The following is a 14,585-nucleotide window of genomic DNA, read 5'->3' on the forward strand; positions in this document are numbered from 1 at the left end:
CACAGTTTATTATCTATTCACCTACTGAAAGGCATTTTGGTAGCCTCTGTGTTTTGGCAAATATGCATAAAGCTGCTATAAAATATAAAATATAAAAGTGCAAGTGCAGGTTTTTGTGTGGATGTACATATTTAATTCATTTGGATACATCCCAAAGAGTGTGATTACTAGATTCCATGGTAAAAACATATTTAGTTTTGCCAAACTGTTTTCCAACAGGTCTGTACCATTTTGCATTCCCACCAGCAATGAATGAGGGTTCCCGTTGCTTCACATTCTCACCAGTGATTTTTTTTTTCTAATAGGTGTGTGGAGGTATCTCATTATTTCAGTTTGTATTTCCTAAACATCTTTTTATAGTGATGCCTGTTTGTCAACTCTATGTCTTTTTTGATAAGATGTCTGTTTAGGTTTTTTGCCCATTTTTAAATTCTGTTATTCATTTTTTATTGTTGGATTTTAAGGGCTCTTTCTTTCTCTCTCTTTTTAGAGATTGGATCCTGCTCTATATTGCCTAGGCTAGTCTCAAATTCCTGGCCTCAAGCAATCCTCCTGCCTGAGTAGCTGGGACTATAGGTGCTTACCACCTTGCCTGGCTAAGAATTCTTTGTATATTTTGGATAATAGTCTTTTATTAGATATGTATTTTCCAAATATTCTTTCCCAATCTGTAGCTTATATTCTCTTTCTCTTGAGAATTTATGCTTTTTATCAAATCAAAATGCAAAGAGGCAAACTTGATCAGGTCCAGAGTTCAGTGTCAGATAAAATCAACACAACTCTTGAGGACAAACATAAGAGCTCTAGCTTTTAAGAACATAAAGGCATTTATTCCAAGTTTCTCAATGAAAGGGTTTTACATAATGTAATAAAAAAGTTACTTACTGCAGGTTTCTCTCTCCTATTCACTATATAATGACCCCACCTTTATTTCGAAGGGATCTTAAAGCACTGCATTGTGTGTTAAGATTATAAAGCAGGAGCTGGGTTTGGTGGTGCGTGTCTGTAATCCCAGCAGCTTGGGAGGCTGGGGCAAGAGGATTGCAAGTTCAAAGCTAACCTCAGCAATTTAGTGAGACCCTAAGTAACTTAGCAAGATTCTGTCTCAATAAAAGAATGGGCTGGGGATATGACTCAGAGGTTAAGTACCCCTTAGTTAAAGACCCAGCATACACACTGCCTATAAAGATTATAAAGCAGGAAGCTATTTCTAGAAATAGAATGTTCACAAGAAATATAAGTTGATTTTTGCAAACCTGAAAAATGAACATGGAAGGGGTTTTTGCTAGAAATGCCCAGAAATGGAAGGAAAATTAGGATGCTGAGATAGTGCCTGAGGATCATTAATTGTAGCAGTAAATGTTATGCACCTGTCAAAAAGGGACTCCCAGGGTGCAGCAATGGCAGGCAGGTGTCCTCAATCCAACCTGAGGAAAGGCACTGGCAACTATCAGTGAGACTATCTCACTGGCAATACTCAGATCACAGATTCACATAACCGAGCAAACCACGGCAGGACTTCTTTGGTAGCTCCAAAGAAAATTTCCTCTGAAAGTTCCATTTGGAATCTTCTAACTACCTACTTCTCTACTTGCCAAACCTTCAGCATCCAAGAGGTATTCTACAGCCACAGAGTTCTTCTCTCAAGTTGAATAGTATAGAGCTTCTCTCTTTTCCCGCTTTTCTATCTCTCCGCTCTTTATCTCTTCTCTTTTCCTCCCTCCTTCTTCCCCCTAGCCCCTGCCATTGTCCTGCTATTCTCTCTCACTCCCTCTTTCTTTTTCTTCCATGTGTCATATAAAACTAGTGGGAGCAAAAGGAATAGAAGTAGAGCTCTTTGAAGAGCGATTTAAAAAACTCTCTGCCTCTGAGTTTTCTCACCTGGTGTCCCACCTGGTCTTGGGCTCAAATTAATGAATTGGACTTCTGTTTACAATCACTGCATGAAATGAGATAGCTCCCCCCAAACTTCATATTAAGTACAACTTTAAACTTTTCAGAGGGATATCTAAATGATTTTTAAATATAGACCAATGGAGCATCTCAAGTGCCTTTTAATGCAGGACTTCCTTGCCTGAGCCAGCATGTTGTGGGCATCTGCAGTGGGAGGGCAGTTTCTCTCAGTGGTGGTGTGGGAGGCGTGTAGGTATTATTTAGGGATTTAGGAAGTTTGAAACACACCCCGAGGTGGTTGTAATTACATGGGAGTAACCAGAGATGATTAGGAGGAAGGAAGAAAGTGGTTAGGCACAAGGAGAGGTGGCAGTTATATTTGTCAAGTTAAGATTTTAAAAAAGTTAGCCGTTCCTTGGAATTGGTCATAGAAATGAACTTGTCAAGGATGTTTTCACTGGAGGTGACACAAAGCTGGTGTCCTTGTCCACTGTACTGAATTAGTGACTTCAGTGCTATATTTTGTGCCCTTTATGGAAAGAAGGGAAATTTGGGTCATTAGGTTCACTGTCATTTTGTTCTTCCGGTCCCTGGAGCTTTTAAGGGAGCTGAATTTAGGGCATGCTGGGTGAACCTGTCTGGAGAGAAGGGTGGAGCTTTGAGTGAGAGTCCTCAACTGCATTCAGTAGTGATGTATCGCCACAGTCCTGGTACAGGACATCAGGATAACACCCTCACACATACTCCTCTTTACCAGCAGCCTGTGGATGCCACCCCTCTCTCTGCTCTCCTCCTTGGAAAACAGGTAACTGTGTCAGCCTGGGAGTCTGCTCTCTCCTTCCTTCCTGCAGCTCTGTTCAGCTTTGGGTAGTGCAGGGAAGAAAAAAATACCTCTGAACACTGGTTTAAGCAGGAAGGTGGTAGTAGTGTTTGCATCTGATAACTGGCAGAGGGCTTGCGCCATTCATTCGTGCTGCAACTTGTAGGAGTTTTACTATAAAATCAGGGATGCGTAAATGACTGCTAGCATCCAAAGCCTTTGCATGGGACCTTGGGAGTAGTCTATGGGCCAAATAATGGTGTCTGAGTAATGAAGGGATCTTCCCATCACAGTCATTTATGCAGTGTTTTGATGTATCTGAAATCAAAACTCCTGGGCTTTGGTGCTCTGTAATACTTAAGATCACCCACTACCATATCGTTAAATCTGTAGGCAGCACATGGTTCAGAAAACATTTACTGAGTGTCCACCGTAAGGCGAACAACCAACAATGTCTGTCGCTGCCTAATCCCCTTCCTCCATGTCTGACCTGCTGTCCCTTCCTCAACCCCAAGTTCCTGCTGGTGGTGCCATCAGCGCCCAGTCACACACCACTTACTTGATGAGAAAATGGAGATGGAAAAGAAGTGAACCTAGTTGCTTATACGAGCAGCAGAGAGAATTTGTCTCATATGGAATTCATAGAACCAGATTGAAAACATACAATGTTATGTCATGCTCAGTGTAGGGGAACTGCTTAGTCATATTGAGTATTCTCTTGAAATAATATTTATTTTCCCAATACGATTATTAGTGGTTATTATTTTTGCTAGCAATGACAAAATGAGGGTAAGTATTATGTGGGTAACAGTTTCTTGGTGGTAATCAGTTGATTATCAGGATTATTAACTTTATTGAAACCCTCCCCTTTTAGGAAGAGCCCATTTTTCCCTCATTGGTAACCTCTTAGGCAGAGAAAAGGTATGTGGAGTCTCGAAAAAATGTGCACATCATCTGTTCCCTTCCTTCAATCAGTTTGGAATGTGCCGACCTTGCCCCAGTCTGTTGAATCTTATGAAGTTTCTCCAGGGGTTTTTAAGGCCAGACAAGAAAATGCTCTGAAGACAGATGAAAGGGCAGCCTGTGCAGGGAGCTCCAGCAGAAGCCAGCGAGAAAACGTCTGTATCTCCCGGCAATCTCCTTTGTTGCTGTGGACGAGGATCTGAGTGAGAGGGAAGGCAGGTGCTGCCGTCCAAAGGCAAAGGCAGTGGAGCTCCTGCTGGCACGGGCTCTGCAGTGGCCACCTCCGTCCCCTGCTGCCCATCGACACTTATCTTCTCAGATACCTTCATTTTGGGATATTTTATCTTCCATCCAGAAATCAACTATTATGAATTTGTGTTTGGAAATACTTGATTTATAGCAAATGCAAAATTTTAAAGGTGGAAAATTGGCAGAGAGATAATGAAAATAAGTTAAACCTTACAAAGAAACCAAAATGCAATTCTAAAAAAGAATTCAGGCAATTATCAAGAATACAAACGACAATAAATGTTGGCGAGGATGTGGGGAAAAATGTTCACTCACATGTCGCTGGTGGGAATGCAAATTGGTACAACCATTATGGAAAGTGATATGGAGATTCTTCAGAAAACTTGGAATGGAACCACCATTTGACCCAGCTATCCCACTCCTTGGTTTATACCCAAAGGACTTAAAATCAGCATGTGACACAGCCACATCAATGATTACAGCAGCTCAACTCACAACAACTAAACTATGGAACCAAACTAGATGCCCTTCAACCGATGAATGGATAAAGAAAATGTACACACACACACACACACACACACACACACACACACACGCATACACACGCATACACAATGGACTATTACTCAGACTTAAAGAAGAATGAAATTATGGCATTTGGAAATAAATGGATGGAACTGGAGACTATCATGCTAAGTGAAATAAGCCAATCCCAAAAAACCAAAGGCTGAATGTTTTCTTTGATATGCAGATGCTAATTCACAATAAGTGGATGGGTGACTAGGGAAGAATAGAATTACTTTAGATTAGGTAAAGGGGAGTGAAGGGAGGGGAGAGGATATGGGGGTAGGAAGGATAGGAGAATGAATTGGACATTATTACCCTATGTATATATATATAACTATAGGACTGGTGGGATTCTATATCATGTACAACCAGAAGAATGAGAAATCATACTCTATTATATTTGATGTATCAAAGCATTCTATTATCATGTATAACTAATTAAAATAAATAAAAAATTAAAAAAAGATCACTGGTTAAAAAAATAGAATTCAATAAATGCTGTGTCTTTTTGGTGCCAGTGACTAAGTCTATCTGGAGGAATGAGTCCTTGCCCTTATGAAGCCTTTAGTCCAAGAAGTGGCCACACCACCTGTAAAAATCATGATAAGGGACACACCTAAGGATGCCACAGGAAGACAAGAGAGGCGGGGGCTAGCTTCACTGAGGAAGACTGGAAAAGTGTCCCTTCGGATGAGGCCATTCTTTTTTTTTTTTTTTTTTTTTTTTAATATATAATGTTTTTAGATGTTGATGGACCTTTTCATTTTTTTCGTTTATTTATACGCGGTGCTGAGAATCAAACCCAGGGCCTCACACATGCGAGGCAAGTGCTCTACCACTGAGCCACAACCCCAGCTCAGGGAAGGCCATTCCTGACCAGGGGTGTAAGAGGGAAAAGGACATGGTAGCCAGAGGGATGGACGTGTGCTGAACTTGCGACCTGTGCTGGGATCAGTGGGGAGGTTTGGGTGGCTAGAGGTTTATGGTGGAGTCTAGGACCTGCTGGGGTCAGATGTTCCAGGGCGGTTGAGAGCATGGAGGTAGGGAGAGGGCTATGGGGACGTTCCTAACCCTGAAGACTGTGGAGCTGGTATGCAGGAGGCAAAGTCTTCTTATAGACAGTTTATATATCGATAAGTAAAATGTCAATAAAACACAAATTAACTTATTCAGTGGGGTGGAGCCCCCTGCCTTGGGATGAAAAGCCTCACAGGCCCGGGGTTTTGGTTTACTCTAGTGAATGACCATCCAGTTTTTGGTCACACACACACACACACACACACCACTCGATTTGGTAACCTATTAATTTCCCCTCCAGTTTTCATTCATGGATGAGTCTCCTTCACTGTGAGCCAGAGGTCCTGTGAGCTCCAACCCCACGCAGCTCAGCGGCCAGTGGTCTGTCCAGGGCAGGATTGTCTATGGATGCCTTTGCCCCATGAGGTTTTTAGCCCTGTAGAGAAGGTGAGGACTTTCCGTGACCCGATGACTTCAATCTCCACAAGCTTGACAGACCCCTAGGGCTGGCTCTCTTCCTAGAGGGACTTCTGTGAGTCACTTTCGTGATTCCTGGCAAGGCCCCTTGCTGCTTCCTTGAGGTGGATGGTGCCCTACTCTGGTGCAATGATGCCCCTTGTGCCTCTGCCTCTGGTGCTTGTGGAGCCCCATTCCTCACGGACTCTCCCTGTGGGAAGCCTTGTCCTCTCCCAGGTCATCCTCTCTGGCTCTTGGACCCAGGGATCCTGGGGACACCTCACACATCCTCATTCTGATGGACTCTGGGTGTGCAGGCTCCTTGCAGCCGAGTGTAGCCACCGTCCTTCTACCACGGGCTGCTTGAGTCCCTCAGGCAAGATGGAGCACAGATGGCTCACAGGACATTTCAGGCCACCTGAATGGGCCCTTGGAGCCCTCCCCCTTTGTGAGGGAGCACCTCACGGGGTGGATAGGGCTCCAAATAAATCTCATGGATTTGCTGTCCCCCACCTCCTCCTGGGGAGGAGCAGAGGGGACAGGAGTGTGGAAGCCAGTTCTGGGGCTTTGCATTTGTAAAATTTGGATATGGCCACTGGGGATTTTCTTTGAAGTGGTTTTTATTTTTAATTTTTTTTAAACAATTGCTACTTATGGATCTTTACAGAAATGTTGATTTCAATGTTACATTAAGTATATAATCTGGGTGTGTGAAAAGCTGGCATGGATCTTTGTTGAAGTAGGGGAGAAATGGCATCAGCAATTAAAATAATTAACACTTATTGAGAATTTACAATGTTAGGTGCTGTTCTAAAGCATGTTACAAGGAGTAATGCTCTAAGTGGTCATAACTCTATAAGGTTGGTGTTATTAGTTCTTCCATCTTATAGCTGAGAAAATAGAGGTACAGAGAGTGAGCTAGCTTACCCAAGATCACAGAGTGGAATGGCAGAGCTGGGCCTCATGCAGGGCGGTCTCACCCCACAGACTACTCCTGATCACTGCACTGTGTTGATCACTGCCAAGTGTCAAAAGTGGTAAATGCTTTACACGATTCTTTAACTTTTCCTTTTAATAATTCTATCAGGAATGGGATATTATAATTCCTATTTTGTAACAAAGAATTGGAATCTCAGGGAGCCTAGTTAATTTGCTGAAGGTCATGTAGTTAGTGCGTGGTCGAGCTGGTTACCATTCTAGGTGGGATTAATTCCCAAGGTTTGCTTTAGCTGTCACACTGCTGGTTTCTTCAAGAGAATGCAGATGTGTGATATTTCTGGGATCATGCAGAAGTGCAAACACTGAACCCAGACAACCTGGCTTCAAGTTCTGAGCACTCTCCATCTAGGGGTGTTGGTGTCTAGAGAATGTCCTCTGGGTTGCTCTGCTGCATGGCTGTCTCTCTGTGCCTCATTCAATGATAGCTATAAACCATAATAATTGTTCCTACATTATAGAGTCACTATGAAGATTAATTAATGTGGGGAAAACATGTAGAAGAATACCTAGTGCCTAGGGCTCTTTCTGTGCTGCCTTTATTGTTAGAGTAATGCAAGTTAGAAACAGAAAATTATTCTGTTAGCATGTGCTGGTTTCTAGACTATTAATAAACAGGAAGCACAAATTCAGGTTGTGGGGATCATGTTCTGTTCCTCCACGTTCCCAGGGACTAAGAACTTCTGTGTGGAAATAAAATGACTTTTTGTCAAGGTGTTAATTACTACGTCCCCCTACTTTCTTGGAGACTCATTTTAAAATTTCTATCTTGTTACTTGACACAGTTTTAAGCAATTACATTGAATTCAAGACTTCAATTTTTCTTGGAAAGAGAAAATTTGAACTATCTTACTCTGATTAGAAGCTTGGTTGAGAAAAAAGTGACATTTGTGGCCTGGCAGATTCTTGCCATAACTGCATCATATGGATCTAATCTGTTCCTTTGACTTGTAAGGATTCATTTATTCAGAAATAGAGTGTTGAGTGCTTTCAAAGTTTTCATACAATTATAGGTACTGGGGATGTAGTAGGGGACAAAACAGAAGGCAGGGAAATATTTTGTGTTTTAGTAGGTGAGAGAGACAATGAATAAGTGAGCTAAATACATTGTAAATAAGGAAATGGAGAATAAAGAAAGAGCTGGGTATGGCAGAGCATGTTGGTAGTCCTAGCTGTTGGAGCCTGGGAGCTGGAGACCAGCCTGGCCAGTGTTTAAAAAAAAAAAAAAAAAATGTAGAAAAGAGAGGAAGCATTGGGTGTTTTGTAATTTTGAAGAGATTTAGGTATGCTAATGTAATTGTGATTTTGTTCTTTTTAAAAACAGCCTTTGTATATACTCTACTGTCATGTATAACTAAAAAGAACAAATAAAAAAAATTTAAAAACAAATGAAACAAAAAGAATGTTATGGTACTTTCTCTTCAATATTCTAATGGCAGGAGAACATTTTGTGATCATATTTTCTTACCTCAGTCAGAGAAATGGGAACCATCGAATGGCTATAAAATGTTCTGGAACAACTGTTAAATAGAATCAAGGGACCAGGGAAAGAGAGCTGGGGATGCTTTATGTTGCAATCATGTTAAAAACAGGATATGGATAAAATGTTTTTAACTATTTCTTTTAGTCCCTAAGTGATCTTCCTTCCTTATTTTGTTACTAGTGTTCATACCAATTACAATGAAGTAAACAATCTTTAATAAAGAAAATTTTTACTTTGAAAAAAGAAACAGCCTTTGTCATTTAAAGATAGATACAGATGTATTATGCAAAACTACGCTGAGATATTATTGTGAAAAAAATGAGATTCGCTTTTCAATGACCCAGAATTGGGGGACATGCATGAGGAAGAGGGGTTGTAGTGGAAAAAGGAAGCTGCGTGGCAGCTGTGTGGGGTCGTTGGCCTGTTTGCTTTACTTGTGTGTATTTGGTGTATGAGGTTCCGTTCATTCATGTGGCTCTTTGCAATTTAGGAAGTTCTTTACAATGGGCAGGCTGGGCCTCTCTTACCCATCATTGCTTCCTCAGTGCCTAGCAGAGGTTCCGGGCTCCCTAAGTGCTGAACATTCATTTTCTCATTTCTTCTCTCAGGGTAGACAGGGAAGGAATTTTTCGTCCCATTTAATACAGATAAGGTACCAGTGTTGTTGGGAGCCCCATCAACAGAACTGCTTGCTAAGTGGTGAGGCTGCTTGATTTCAAGTCCTGTGGGGTTTTCCCTTCTACCACGTAATCTGAAGGAGGCTGAATTCCTTTCTATAGAATGATGGACAGATGATGAAATTTTTGGTGGTGCAGTTTATTTGAGAGGTAAATAAAACCACTAGAGCCTCATGCCTCCACTCTTAGGGCCAAATTAAATTTCTTCCTACTGTGTGTGGCCAGAAAAAAGAAGAAATCCTGTTAAAGTACAAACCCAGGCTTGAAACTGCTCCTCTGAAACTCCATATCATTTAACACTGGAAAAAGCAAAATAGGACAAGACCCACCAAGGCATTTTACGTGACACTGATAGTTATACACCCAGGAAATTATGTGCACATGTCTGTGTGCACATACATTGAATTTCAAGTTCAGTGGCTTTAAACCTTCTTTCCATATGTAGAATTTTTATTTTACCATGAAATAGATGGGACTTTGGGGTTTAATGAAAAGACTTGTATGGATAACATATGTTTCTTTTTATAGAAAATAATCTCTCAGCCTATTGAAAATGCCTGGATTTTAAAGTGACCATGTAATAATTTTACTTGACCCTTAAATCATGTAGTTTTCTTCTCTTCTTTTTCAGTGTGTCATGGTTCCTGTGAGGATCTTATTTTTAATTCTGGAGACCTGGTTAGAATAAAAAAAAAGGAATACTTGAGTATTTTTAGTTAATTTCATGTAGATGCATTGTTTACAAATACTAAAATATTTTAGGTGTTGGGAGGTACAAGGGAAGGTATATTTAGAATAATCCCTTCATAGTCTTGCTTCATCCTTTTGGGGGACATATGTAATTAACAGCCTAAATGAAATTCTTTGCTCTTAAAAGTGTGTGCTTTAGGGAAATTAATATAAGTGAGAGGCAAATCTGCAATTTTCTTGATCTTAAATGACATTTGGGAGAAATGGTTTGAGTTAGTATAAAGTTACCCGACTTGCGAATTCATCATCTTTTAAACACACACTTGAAACACACACTTCTCCAAGTTCTTGTAAAAGAATTTGCCACAGGGTCTGAGGTTATATTTTAGTCTCATCTTGAATGTGTCCTAGATGCTGCATTAATACGTCTCCCACAGGCTTTTCTGAAGGGTCAGAAATTTAAGATTTCTATGGCAACCAAACTAATATTAGCAGGAAAAAACCAACCTATGGAGAGGTGGACAGTCAGCTGTGGTGGTGATGGGGTTCAGGACACCTTACCCCATAATATGACACCTTGGCATATTGAATATTTTAAGATGAAAGGACTGGAGAAAATGGTAGAAGCAAGGATGGTCTCTCTGGTCTCCCCACACCCACTCTTTTCCGATGAGCAGCTTATAAATCCTAGTAAGGAATTTCTGGCCTTCCCCTGAAGCAGATTGTAGGACCTTCATGTAGAGGTGCTGTTCTTGTAACTGGAGGAAAGGAGCGTCCTTATCGCTGAAGGCACAGGGAGGAAACCATATCAACAGGCCTTGCCAGGTTCCGGTTTACTTTCACCCTTTCCCTATCATATTCAGTCAAGCCTCCATTCTTCACCAAACCTACCATAAAAACCACCTAGGTTTCATGGTTTCTTCAGTCTTGAGTTGCTTAGGAAGGTTCCCATGACATGTAGACCTTTACTGAGTAAATTTGCATGCTTTACGCTTGTTAATCTTTGTTACAGTCCCAACCATGAACCCTGAAGAGTATGTAGAGGAAAGTACCCTCTGTTTCTTACCCAGGACAAGGTTTGTGGCTCACAGACTGTAACAAAGGACAGATCAACATGAGAAAATAATAAGTTCACTTAACATTTGTTTTTGTGACATAGGATCCTTTAGAAATGTTTCCAAGAGCAAAGAACCAGGGAAAACCATGTTTTTATGCTTAGGTTTGAGGAAGAGTGGACAGTTGTAGAATCGTGATTGGACGGAAAGGGTGATCTGATGGCAGCGTGGCAACGAATGGGGGGCACTTAGCAAAGCATATATATTGGTTCAGATTCTTCTTGGACTCTTGTTTAAGATTCTTTCCCTCTGGGCATGAGGGTCACATGAGGGTCCTCAAAGAGGGGTGGTAGGAGAAGGTCAGAGAGACTTTTCTATTTTTTTTGTTTATTCTCCCCAGTTTCCTTCAGCTTCAAACACTCTGTATGCTAAGGTGTCATATTTTGAGGTAGCATTCTCCAAACTTCATCAGTTAGAAGTGAATTTATATTTTCCTCTTTTACTATGTCAGTTCTTTGTAAATAGTGTATAATGTTGGCCTCAAAAAGTTTACATCAGGGGACGGGGTTGTGGCTCAGTGGTACAACGCTCTCCTAGCACATGTGAGGCCCTGGGTTTGATCCTCAGCACTACATAAAAATAAAACAAAGATATTGTGTCCACCTACAACTAAGTTTACATCAGAAATGTAGACCTTAGTACTGGGGATGTGGCTCAGTAGTAGAGTACTTGCCTAGCATGTGCAAGGTCTGGGGTTCAATCCCCATCACTGCAGAAAAAAAAAGGGGGGGGGGGTAAAAAGTGTAGACCTTGACCTCAAAAATACATACAAAAAATCATTTGTAAAATTACATTTCAAAAGATTAATCATCACATAAAAGTTATTTGGATGACTGCTTTTAAGTTGACAAATCTTTTTTTGTTTATAATTTAATTATTAATTTCTACTTCCTCACATTATTATCAACAAATCTGCCTTGGATCATATTTTGAATGTCACAGTTAATGTTTTCTTTTAAACTTAATATGGAGTGAAATTTTGTAACTGCTAACTGAGGACTTGAAAAATGACATCTTATCCCCCTGATGGGACATGGGGGAATCGGGATATTTACTACACTGACATTGAGAAAATGTGTAATTTAGGTAACTCTTGTCCTGCTATGAACATTTGCTAATTCTTTGTAGGTAACTCTGTATTTCTGTGGAATACTGTTGTGTGTGTATTTCCAGGCACCTTCCCTTATATTTCTAGGTGTTGCTACATTTATTTACATGTTCAGCTAGTTGTCTTTTATCAAAACAAAGACATTTTAAAAATAGTAACACAAATATATGTTGGTGGAAGAAAACCTTCTTATGGCAATATGATATCACAATGTACTATAATATCATGTATTTCTGTATATGTGGCACCCCATCTCCTTGGTCAGTACAAGAATACACTTCTCAGAGCAGGATATTTGACAATCTCTCTGAGGGCAGGAAGGCTGCTTGGTTTGTGGTGAGGTCTGTCATCGCTTCAGCACTTTGTGAATGCTTTAGGTTCTTCTGCAGCTGAAGGCAGAGGAGATCTTTCAAAGAAGTGATGTGTACTACTGTAGGAAATAGCATTTCTTAAATTCCATGTGACTCTCTGCTGCTCAGGGGCAGCTGGAACCCGAATGGGGGTTAAAACGTCTCAAGGACAGAGATTTGCCTTAGTGTTAAAATCACATGCTCATACTGTCCAGGTTGTACTCTGGCCAGAGAATGGGGAAAGTTTCCAGGCACCTATGGGTGCCCCAGGATGAGTCGCTGGTGCTGCAGATGGGCCTTAGAAGAAGGACTTTTAGGAGGAGGAGGAGGCAATCGGGCTCTTCAGCAGGAGTCTGTGGGAGAGGATAGGGGTGTTTTCTCTGGTGCAGAAGAGGCTTCACCTTGGAATAGTCACTAAGGTGACAATGGGGATATTTACCGCATTGACATTGAGAAAATGTGAAATTTAGGTAACTTTTATCCTGCTACGAACATTTGCTAATTTTTTTTTTTTCTAATAAAATAGAATACATATTGGCCTTTGTGATAAAAATTTGGGGAAATTCTGTCATACTATTATGGCTGTTCAATAGTCAAGTTGTGATTGTAGGTGGGGTTCCTTAAGCAAGTAAAATATGAAACCACCTTAAAATTAAATCACCTGGGTTTCCTTGACACAGGGGCCACTCTGATCTTAATATTTTTGTAGTATTAATATTTTCCTAATGTTTGAGGTTCAAAATTCTCTTTAGACTTTTAAAGTGTGAAATGGCACACCTGCATCCAAAGGATTTGACCTGTAGGGCACTCACTGAATTTAAAATCCTAGGGCTCTCAGATGAATCCAGCTTTATTTAAGCCTGACCAAATAGGTATTAAAATCTTAACGAAAGGAAGCTTGATGTTATTGGTTTATTTCCCACCTTATTGAGTTTCTGTCACAGTTGCCTGAACAATGTTCAATGACTTAATTTAATTTACTTTCTTTCTGGGGGACAGGCAGGAAAGAAATTCACACAGAAATAGGAAGACCCTAAAGCCAAACAGATGTACACAGAAAATCAAAGTGGAAAGGGACATCTGAGATAATTGTTTTGAAATACCAATCAGATTTTGCAAAAGGGGTTGAATTCTCTGATAAACTTACTTGCAATTGTAAATACATTTAAAAAAAATGATTTTCCAATGAGGGCCTACTAGAAAACAAGACCAGCTAGGAACCTGGAGACTTTAAAAGTCACAAACCCATTTTACCTGCAGTGTAGTGGTTAAATGCATGGTCTCTGGAGTCAGGCCACTGGGATTTCACCCTTAAAGTGACTACTTTCTAGATCCTCAGGCAGTTCTACCATTTGGATCTTGAATGGCCCCCAAAGGTCCATGGGTAAAGGCTTGGTCTTAGGGAGGCACTATTGGGGAGGAGCTAGAATCGTTAAGAAGTGGGGCCTGTTGGGAGGACTTCAGGTCATTGGGGTCATGCCATTAAAGGGGACAGTTTGACCCTAGTTCCTTCTTCTTCCCTTCTCTCTTTCCTTTCCTGATGTGAGATGAGTGGTTTTGCTCCATCACCTACTCCTCGCCGTAATGTGCTGCCTCTGCCAAACAACGGGGTTAACCAGTCATGGACTGGAACCTCTAAAATGGTGAGCCAAAATAAATCTTCTTCAATTTGTAAGTTGATCATCTCACTATAACAAATATGTCTATTTTTTATAACAAATATGATATTTGTTATTGTGATTGAAAACTAACACAGATAGGTCACAATTTTTCTACAAAATAGGTGTGGGAATGGTCACCTACCTGAGGGGTTTGTTGTAAGAGTGAATTGAGGAAATTTATGTCAAATGCATAGAACAGTGCCTGGCACTCCTCATTAAATGTTGTAAATGATGATTTCCTAGTTATTTATTTTTTTCCTGGAGCTTGATTTTCTCATTTTTATAAGAAGAGATTTTTCTGAGCTTTTTGTATGGGTAATAAGAAGGTGAATAAAAAGCATCACTTGCCTGAAGGAACTTTCTTTCTCAGGTGAGATATCCCTACCATGGGCTTCAAGCAAAATAAAAGACATCAGAGGTCACTTTGACCTGGTAGGATAATGGACATCTTCCTGACTAAAAGCTAGGCTTTAAAGCATTTGCTGCCAAGCTTGGGACTACAAAGCAATAAATAATAGAAAGCACGTTTGGAAACAACAT

This window comes from Sciurus vulgaris, assembly GCF_902686455.1.
Source record: "Sciurus vulgaris genome assembly, chromosome: 5".
Taxonomy (NCBI): Eukaryota; Metazoa; Chordata; class Mammalia; order Rodentia; family Sciuridae; genus Sciurus; species Sciurus vulgaris.